This window comes from Rosa rugosa, chromosome 2 (assembly GCF_958449725.1).
Source record: "Rosa rugosa chromosome 2, drRosRugo1.1, whole genome shotgun sequence".
In the NCBI taxonomy this organism is placed as follows: Eukaryota; Viridiplantae; Streptophyta; class Magnoliopsida; order Rosales; family Rosaceae; genus Rosa; species Rosa rugosa.
The window spans coordinates 33,582,544-33,594,209 of record NC_084821.1 but is presented as its reverse complement, the minus strand read 5'-3'; positions in this window follow the sequence as shown (position 1 = coordinate 33,594,209).

Genomic DNA, 11,666 nt, shown 5'->3' with positions numbered 1-11,666 from the left:
TTTGAATTGATGTAGTTACCTCTTTTTTTTCTTTAATCAAAGTTTTATTTGTCTAATATTAGAAAGATTAGTTCCCATTCCGGCTACCGAAAGTTCTATTAGGGGGCAATAGACGTCTATTGCCCCTCTATTGGAGGGGAATAGAGGTTTTCAGAAAAATCCGGTGGGCGGCAGCCGGTGACCGGAATCCGGCGAAAGTTGGCCAGAATCCGGCGACCGGTGACCGGCTCCGGCGAAGTCTCCTATGGTTTCTCTCTCTTCCATTTTCTCTCTCTCTCTCTCTCTAAGTAACAAAGAGGTGAGGGGTAAAATGGTATTAAAAAAATTTTAAAACACAAAAAAAAAATCTTAATGGGGTATTAGGGAAGACTCCCTTAGAGTGTATTGGGTAAGAGGGAATTAAAAAACTTAATGGGGTTAGTGGGAAAAAAATCCTTAGAAATGGGGTAAATGGACAAAAACCCAAGTTCTTTTCCACTAGGAACTATCAGGCAATTGCAATAAAAAAGAAAGTAAAAAAAAACCTATCACTATTAAACTTGATCGTTTTGTTTCCATAGATGTGTTTACCTTTTATTTGCAAAATTCTCATAATCATTGGTAATATTCTCATGCATACATACATAGATGTGCTTACAACTTTATGCTCAGTTACGAAGTTTTAAGATGAAACTGATCATTAAGAGTTTAGTGATTTACTACACATTCCTTGTCCAACTGGTGTCGATTTAAAGGAAATTTTTTTGGCCTACTTTAGAAGTTCAGAAGTATATCGATAGACAATGACCTACAATAGGCTACAATAGACAATGACCATTTACACACTGATTGCACAAAAATACCAACCCACAAATAGACACTTAAATTAAAGGACTAATTTCAGTTTACCCCCCTGAGGTTAGGGGTCGTCATCATGTTAGTCCCTCTAGTTTCAATTTAATCATGTTAGTCCCTATACTCTCAAATTTCATCATCCGTGTCCAATTTCTACTATTCCGTCCAATTTGGACCGTTAAGTCTGACTTTTGAGGGCTACAATGGTCATTTCAAGACAAAAAAAAAACTAAATTTTATTTTTTTTTCGTTTTTTTTTTTTGCATTTTTTTTATTTTCTTGTTTTTATTTTCTTTTTCTTCGCTTATTATTATTATTATTTTTTTATAATTTTGTCTTCAACCTATACACCACAAGTTATAATAGGTTTATAAAAACAAAAAAAAAATACTATAGGTAGTTAAAAAGCCGCTCGCTGGTCTACGATATTTGTGATATATCTCCGATAAAGCGAAAAATTTTAGGATATATCTGTAAAATATAATAGGTTTATAAAGTGAAGAATTTTAAGATATCCTCAATAAAGTGAAGAAATATCTATAAAATATGATTAAAAAAATAAATACAGATATTTCTTCACTTTATTGGGGATATATCCTAAAATTCTTCGCTTTATCGGAGATGTTCCACAAATATCGTAGACCAGCGAGCGAAGAATTTTAGGATATATCCCCAATAAAGTGAAGAAATATCTGTATTTATTTTTTTAATCATATTTTACAAATATTTCTTCACTTTATTGGGGATATATCCTATTATTCTTCACTTTATAAACCTATTATATTTTATAGATATATTTTACAAATATATCCTAAAATTTTTCACTTTATCGGAGATATATCACAAATATCGTAGACCAGCGAGCGACTTTTTAACCACCTAGAGTTTTTTTTTTTTTTTTTTTTATAAACCTATTATAACTTGTGGTGTATAGGTTGAAGAAAAAATTTATAAAAATAAAAAATAAAAAAATAAAAAAGAAACACCTAGAGTATTTTTTGTTTTTGTTTTTATAAACCTATTATAACTTGTGGTATATCTCCGATAAAGCGAAGAATTTTAGGATATATCCCCAATAAAGTGAAGAAATATCTGTATTTATTTTTTTAATCATATTTTACAGATATTTCTTCACTTTGTTGGGGATATATCCTATTATTCTTCACTTTATAAACCTATTATATTTTATAAATATATTTTACAGATATATCCTAAAATTTTTCGCTTTATCGGAGATATATCACAAATATCGTAGACCAGCGAGCAGCTTTTTAACCACCTAGAGTATTTTTTTTTTGTTTTTATAAACCTATTATAACTTGTGGTGTATAGGTTGAAGACAAAATTATAAAAAAATAATAATAATAATAAGCGAAGAAAAAAAAAACAAGAAAAAAAAATGCAAAAAAAAAAAAACAGAAAAAAAATGCAAAAAAAAAAACGAAAAAAAGAAAAAAAATCTTTTTTTTTTTTTAGTTTTTTTTTTTGGTCTTGAAATGACCATTTTAGCCCTCAAAAGTCAGACTTAACGGTCCAAATTGGACACGGATGATGAAATTTGAGAGTACAGGGACTAACATGATTAAATTGAAATTAGAGGGACTAACATGATGACGACCCCTAACCTCAGGGGGGTAAACTGAAATTAGTCCTAAATTAAATATATCATGTACATGCACAACATTGTCAAGCATAATTAGCTAGGATTCGAGGTCACCTCTACATGTTCGAACCTCTCCATAGGTGTAACCACTGGGAACACCAGCAGGCGACTATTTCCTGAGTTCAGGCTCAGGGGCCGAGATCATCCTCGACGCACCGCCACACGCCATTTCAAGACAGCCTCACAGAGTCATTAGAAGACACATACTGATCCCTATCAATTCTACGTCAGAGACCAAATGAAGTTCACTCTCCCTTCCACCTATAAAAGGTTCACTCCTCTCTCCTCATTCACTACGCATTAATAACTTACCTAACGTCATTCTGTCAACATAAATACATTGACTAGCTTAGGCATCGGAGGAGTGAAGACCTCCAACCGCTGTCTTCCTCTCGACATCAGTTTATATTACTTGACAGGTAATTCGGACGCTTACCTTCACCAAATCAACCGAGACCTCCGAACCCCCGTCCGCGTTCACAAGATCAGGCTAACCCCTGAATCTTGAGCATTAACATTGGCCCAGTCTGTGGGAACCTTGAGCTAAAGACTACCATGATAAATGGCAATGAGGAAAGAGTAGTCAATCATTCGAAAAAGCCCGCCAACCCTCAACCCATCAATCCTTCAGCGCTCATAGCGAGTGCACTGGCGTTTGATACCCCAGCTAACATTGATGGTCAACTCCAAGTTGTCACTCCAGATAATCCCTTACTCCACTCTGTGGTGGAGGACAACCTGGGCAGTAGCCACCAAGCTTGAGCTGGCCATGGTAGAGGAGTGAAAAGAAAAGGCAGCAGCTCTTAACCACGTGACGGAGTTGTTGTCAAAATTCGATGAGTTGAAGAAGACGTTGGGAGGCAGCATCAACATAGCACTAAGCGCACAGTAGCAAAGTGCGAGGCCTAATGCAAACATCAGAACTAGGGTAAGACCGACACCAACAACTCAAGTGCTGCACATGGGCGTGTCGCTCAACCCTCCTTAGTTAGGGGGACTGGGGTCTACACAACTGTTCTGACAGGACCTACCCCAAATTTCACCCTGAAATCCGAGGTGGCCTTGTGGGGCCCACCTTAGGAATAACTCTACCTAAAATTCTGCAAAGTCACCCCTAAAAGTGGACTACCCAAAACCTGTAGAAAACACATTCACACTTATAATAAACCATCCTTATTCTCCTGGAGCCACCCTGCTCCCCAAATCACAACAACTCCACAGTAAGCAACTGAAATCTGAAATACAACATATTCCAAATACACAAATAAAATTCCCAAACTTTACAACAATTGTCCCACAGGTTATCAGAGCAATCTAAAAGAGGAAAATAATTTAAGATACAAGTAGGTTTAACAAGTAACTTACAATAAGGAATACAACAGCAGCAGATGCTATGCCCCGAATCCTACCATGCCGAACTAGCTACTCTGCAACTGGGCATTTGAAACTGAAGAGCCCAGGAGGAAAGCACATAAAAACGTTAGCGTGAGCGGAGAAAAAAATAAGTAATTGTAAAGAAAAGGGATTTTAGTGTCACGCCCCTGATTTTTAACATAAGTAAAAATCGATATATAATCCCATAATTATACATGCGTGAACGTTCAGCCATCAATACCAAATACCTGGAAAACTTTTTCCCTTTACACAATAAACATATTGATGCTCTGAACCCACTATGTCAATATTGACCCGCCCACAGAGTCATATATTACATAAGCTTACGAATTAAATTGTCAACAACAAGATAAAATGTAAAAGCTCCTCAAAGTTTACTACAAAGCGGAAGTCATAAAAATGGCAAAGCCAAATCAAAATTGCTTCCTACCAGTTCTGCTACCAACAAGCTACCTCAGCTTCAGCCACGATTTCCCTGACCTGCAGGATTAACCCCTACACCGTTTGAATAGTGCACCGGGTTGTCACACAACAAACCCGGTAAGCTTTTGCAAGCCCGTATGAGTAACTCAAAAACAACTCACACCAAATCACGGGATAAAAGCCCGCACAACTCACACCAAACATGAGGAAAACCTTTCGACTCGAGAATAAGGAAAACATACCATGCTTCCCAAAACAATACTCTTTTCCCAAAAGGAAATCACAAAAGTCACACAGTGGCAAAATCATATAAATCGTTAACCTAACAATTCAATTATGATAAATCGATCCAACCTGGATAAAACACATCAAAACGGTCCAACCTGGACAAACACATACGCACATCAATCATACCTATTGTTAACCTAACAAATAGCATATGATTCCTTTAGTCCAACCTGGACAAAACACATTAAATCAGTCCAACCTGGACAAAACACGCCAAATCAGTCCAACCTGGACAAAACACATCAAATCAGTCCAACCTGGACAAAACACGTTAAGTCAGTCCAACCTGGACAAAACACACCAAATCAGTCCAACCTGGACAAAACACATACGTACCCAGTAATTGTAAGTAACCTACTTAGATCCATGAGGTACCATGGCAGACAGACTAGAGCTCTAACTGAATATATCGTAACTTGTCACCTCGGCCAAGGTTCAAACTTACGATATACATTGCCTGAGGAAGCAACCTGCAACCCCGGATCTTTAGGCCAACCTGACCCTCAGATCAAAATATTAAACGAGTCGCACCGGACCCCAAATGTCAAATCAAATCAAAAGGAGAAATCACAACCTGTGACTCTCACATCCTCAGACCACCGGTCGTCGGATCAAAATATTAAATCAACCCAAAAGGAGAAATCACAACCCGTGACTCTCAATTCCTCAAACACTTTTCAAAACAATAGAAATACCATTTCCCACCATTTGTTTTCCGAAAAGCCACAACCCAAAACAATAAAACGCACCAATTCATGCATATTGTTTTCATAAATCCGCAACCCACCAAAACATGAATACATATGTATATATATATATATATATATATATATATATATATATATATATATATATATATATATATATGTACACACATAGTCATCCACTCAGAAATGTCACTAATATCATCTATAGTTCATTTCGAAAGCAAATCAAAATCAACAAATTAAATCCGTTCATAATTGAACCTTGTGAGATTACTCACCTTAAAACTCCCGCAACGTCTTCAATACAGAACAAAGCAGCCAAACCACAAAACAACCGTCCAAGAATACTTCCCAAGTACCTAATCACATACGGTTTCAACTTAGCAACGATTCACAAACGATTTAAGTTCAAAACCCCTGTTTTGAACTAAAATCCCCAAAGTGGCGCCAATCGAGGCAAAACCACATCCGAGACCTCCCAAAGTCTCCGGAATACATCCACGATCGATACGTCCCAACCACAAGTCGATCGGACGCTCGGATCCTCACGGATCGAATAAATCAACCGGTATGAAATCGTAAAAATCATAACAATTTCATACGAACTCCAAAATATGCGTATTATATATCAAAACGCTCGTATCGACGAGTAGAAGACATATAATACCAGAAACAATCCCATACATGGCCGGAACACCGCCGGAACGCCACCACAGCCGGCCAAAACTCAATATTTCACAAAACTCCCAACATCAAAGTTCTTCATCTAAGCATGCTTGTAAAATCTCATAACTAGCTCGAAGTCAGAAAACAACCGTAAGGGATCGAAAACTACCTCACAAGCCATGAACAGTAATCCAAACTGAGTTTTCACGTGAATTCTTCCAAACAACCACCACAGATCGCACAAGGAGGCTGCTCTGAGCTCCCCAAGCCCAGCTTGAAGCCCCGCCAACGTCGGAGATCGGAGAACCGATCGGGTCTGAAAACACTCAACTGCGCCGTCTTCTACCGCCGCCACCACCGAGAATCGGTGCTAGAGGACACCACAGGGACGACCAGATGGAGGAGACGATCCTATCTGGAAAGTTTCGTCGCCGGAGACCGCCACAGTTCGCCAGAAAAGCCGGGTCGGGTCGGGTCAAACGGGTTTCTTCGATTCTGAGGGTAGCAGCCGAGAGAGAAGAGAGAGAAAGGAAACCTTCTGGAAATGGAAATATGAAATTATGAAAATATTTCCGGAAATTCCCTATTTATACTAAAATGGAAACTTCTTCCAATAGCCATAACTTTCTCATACGAACTCCGATTGACGCGTACCACATGTCCACGAACTCGTATCGACGCGCTCTACAACTTTCGTGAAGGAAGTTTTCGGAGAATCTCAACGTATCAAAAGTCAACCTTTGCGCCACCCCTAAATTCTTATTTTCCGAATAAAAATTCATCCGAAACACTTCCGCTCCATCTACGAGCCACGAAACCGTCCAATAACCACAAATTAGATTCTGGAAAATCCTCGGAAATAATAACGAATTTCCGGGGCATCACATTTAGACATTCCCACGTTTATTCCTTTAAAAATCTGATGCATGCAACAATTAAGGAAAACAATCCTAATGATGTTTAGCTCATGCAAAACCAGATAAAAGATTGAAACTCTGATACTCAAGAACATATGTCTAGCCCCGCTGGTTAAACTAAAATCGGACTAGCCCTGCTAGTCAAGTAACAGTAGGGTATAGGGGGAATATAATATCACCATGCAATGAAGGGAGCCTCCCAATCTCTATGCTCAACTCACCCACAAACACATAGTAAGCAGGGAGGAGTACTAATAAGCTTGACTACACCCACGTGAGGAGGAGAACTAAATAAATTGACCCAGATATGGTGAAGAACAATAGAAAACCGAAAACAAGTAAAGCTTCCCCAAAATCTTGCAATAAGGCACGAGTACGGTTAGGAACCGTACTCGAAAAATCTCATGAGAAATCACATGAATCAACAACGTGTCCCACAAGCCAAGATATTCTCGAATCCATAAACTAATAAGCGAGAAATAATAGATAGATATAATTCCATCGAAAATCTCATTTTCGAAAATCTTCCAGAAATCTCAAAATCGACGAATAAAAACATACTTAATTCTGGAAATCATATCGGAAAATAACTCGTCGAAAATCATCATAAATCATAAATCCAAATCCGAAAATCATGATGGAAATCCAATCAATAAACCAAATTATAATCCGAAACCAATTCATTTTTGAAATCAAGTTATAATCTGAAACTAAAATATATGCTCAATAATTGAAACGATAAATGAATAAATCAATAATTCAGAAAATATTTGCTTGCATCATTTAAATCAAAGGTCCACTCACAGTATACAGCTAACGTGGCCAAGCGTAAGGATCCTCGTTGAGCGATGTGTCGGTACCTCGTCCTGTACAAAATTGTATTTCGTAAACAACAATTCGACAATTAAATACGAATCTAAAACGAAACCCGAAAACCCCTCACAAACCAATATCTCCATTTCTCTCCAGATTCAACCCAAACTTCACCATTAATATCAATCCATTGATTTAAGTATTCCATAGCGGAAACAAGGGAAATGCGTAGGTCGGATTCCCATAAATCGACATTCGAAACTCCAAACTTCGAAAATTCATAATCGATAACAAACTTCTCCAATTTTCACCAAATTCATACCTACAAGTTCTACAACTCACAACTAATTTAACTAGCCCAAAATAGAAAACCAGAACCGACCTTACGCACCTCCATGCACCGCCCACGTGCTGCCGGCCAACTCCGAATTGGGCCACCAAATTCCAGCAGCAAGATCATCTCAACAATCCAAACAACTTTCTCAACTGCAACAAAGCCCAAAAATACCTTGAATTGCTGGAAATCGAGTTTGACCGGAAATAGGGCCGGTTGCATAGTGAAATCTTCAAATCCTTGATTCGTTCTCCACATTCCGATTTGCTTCAAGAAACTTGGAGGGATTCATCATTGATGGATGGGTTTTTGATTGGGACCGGTTTTGTCGTCGATGGTTGCCGGAATCTGGAGAAATCACTGGAAAACCTCAATATGCTACAATAATCTTCTAGGCTTCAATTCTCTCTTCTCCAGCCAAAATACCATGACCCACTGCTATAGGCTTGTGGAGGAGGAGGAGGCAGTTCAAACAAGACCGGTGGCATGCTGATTGGTGGCCGGATAGAGGTGAATCGACATAAAAACGAAAGAGAGCTGGAGAGAGAGAGCGCGCGCGGGGGAGGAGAGAGAGAGAGAGATAGAGTTGCCATGGTGGGTTTCTGGAAATGGAAACCTACCATAGTAACTTTCCCTTTATATACAAATTTATCCCAAATAGTAACTTTAGTTTTTTGGCTATAACTTTCACATACGAACTCTGATTTAAGCGTATCACATATCCACGGACTCGGTTTAATGTCCTCTACGACTTTCGTGAAGAAAATTTTCTGAAAAACTGACTGGAACAAAAAGTCAACTTTTTGGTCCACTAAAAGTATTGAAACAAGGTACAAAGTGAAAGTAGTTGTCATTTACCGTCCAAATGACTAGTAAACTGGTAAATTGAGATACGGGACGTTACACGTTCACACCCACTCGACATCTCCTTCAGCGTGAGCCAACCGAGGGCGATGGTTTACCAAGCACTGTCGCGTCAACAACCAACCCCCATTACCAATCAGGCATATCCCAAACCCACCATTGACGCCACCACCTTGATCCCCTACAAGTTACGGGAGTTAGAAGAAAGGCTGCTCCGCGCAGAAACAAGCGCCCTAGCGCCACTCACCAGCCCACTGTTCGCTACACATCCTGGCCTATTCACTGTTAGAATCTTGCAAACTGTCAGGCCAGCCTATGACAAAACTCTAAAGATCGCCCAATATATCGGTCTGAAGGACCCCTTCGACCACATGAATACCTTCAAGAAGGTAACCAACAACAAAGGTTTTGATGATACAACTCTGTTCCACCTGTTCAACGAAATGCTAGATGGTGAGGCAATGAGCTGATTCTTTTAATGTCCACCAAGTTCTATTATGACAGGACCCGCCCTAGATTTCACCCTGAAACCCAAGGTGGCCCTGTGAGGCCCACCTAAGGAATAACTCTATCGAAAAATCAGTAGAGTCACCCCTAAAAATGGACTACCTAACCTATAGAAACACATTCACACTTCTAGTAAACCATCCTTAATCTCCTGGAGTCACCCTACTCCCTAAATCACAACCACTCCATAATAAATAACTGAAAACCAAAATACAGTATATTCCAAATACACAAATGTAACTTCCAAACTTTAAAACAATTGTGTCACAAGTTATCAGAGCAGTCTAAAAGAAAAAGAATTCAAAATACAAGTAGGTTCAATAATTAACCTACAATATGAAAACAACAGTAGCATATGCTATGCCCCGAATCCTACTATGCCGAATAGAATCAATTATTCTGCAGATTGGGCATTTGAAGTCGAAGGGCCCAGGGGGAAAAACATAAATACGTTAGCGTGAGTGGACAAAAATAAGTAATTGAATAAAAAAGGATTTTATACTTTCCCACATTTATTTCCTTCAAAAACCCGATGCATGCAACATTTTGACAAACATAATCCGATTGAAGCTCAACTCAAAAAAACCGACTAGCCCCGCCGAGGTTCGAAAAATCGTTAGGCGCTAGTCTGGCGGTGGCCAGGAGACTAGTGCCCAAACGCCTAGGCAGTTTTAATTTTTTTAATTTTTAATTTATTTTGTATCATAATTATATAAATAAGGATATATAAAAATGAAAAGAATAAATAATAAAATTGATTGATACTCAAAATAGTTGAGATACTCTAAAAACATTGGTAAAGCGAGGATTGCTTGGCATGATTGACAAAAACCGTAATAATATCTAAGTATATTCATCACCCCACCTTTGACTTAGTCAATTATTTTCACCAATGTTGCAAAACGTCTTGGTGGCAAGAAATATGATCTTGTAGCTATTGCATCTTACATCTATAGAATTAAAAAACTTTTGTTTTTCCACCATTTTTGCAAATCGTGCCTTAATTTTCTAAAAGAGAAAACCGAGTCGCTTTACTCTCTCTCTCTCTCTCTCGCACCAAGCCTCCGATCTTCTTCATCTTAAAATCCAGATCTGCTTTCTAATTTCTTCAATGCAAAAGGGTGGCATCTCAGCATCTTTTATTTATGAAAGTAAAAAATCCCCTCTTCTTTTAAGTTTTATCCAAGTTTGGATCTTGGATCAAAAATCTTGATTCTTGAATTTCGATTTCTTATGTTTCTCAATTCTCTGCATATATGGCTTCTTTCTCAATAGTAGCACCAGAAATGATGCACTCTCTCTCATGTCTGGTTATAAACGTGTATATCTCTGTGTTCTTATTATCTAATTTCCATGTCTCTCATGTGCAACGCAAAGAGAAGTGAAGATGAAGATCGTCCGCCTAGGCCGACTAATCACCCACCCCGGCCAACTAATCGGCCGCCTACCTCACTGAGTTGCTGTTACTCGCAGCGGTCACCCACCACCCCGCGCTTAGGCGGCTGAGTTTTAGAACACTGAGCCCAAAGCTAGTCACAAAATCAAATAATGAGAAAAAGAAAATCCGATACTCAAAATATATAAGACCAGCCCCGCTGGTTAACAAGATCGGACTAGTCTCACTAGTCAAGTAACAGAAGGATATGGGGAAGGTAACATCAACATACAACATGGAGTCTCCCAGACTCGGGTCGGAGCCTCCCAGGAAATCACCTCGGAAAATAATTCGTCGAAAAATCAACGTAAATCATAAATCCAAAATCGAGCATGGCAAACTCATATCCACAAATTATGGTGAAAAACCAAACAAAGCCAAATTATATTCCAAAACAAAATAATGTCTAAAAACATTCAATATGCTCGATAAACAAAACGATAAATAAAAGAGTCAATGATTCTAGAATAAATGCATGCATCATTATTTAAAACAAAAGTCCACTCACAGTATACAACTAACGTGACCAAGCGTAGGAATCCTCCTCGAGCGATGGGTCGCTACCTCATCCTATACAAAATTGTACTCCGTAAACAACAATTCGACACTTAAGTATGAATCTAAAACGAAACCCGAAAACCCCTCGTAACCCAACATCTCCACTTCTTCTCAGATTCATCCCAAACTTCACCACTAATATAAATCTGTCAATTCAGTATTCCATAGTGGAAACAAGAGAAATCCGAAAGTCAGATTCCCATAAATTGACATCTGAAACTCCAAACTTTGGAAATTCCTAATCCATAACAAACCTCTCCGA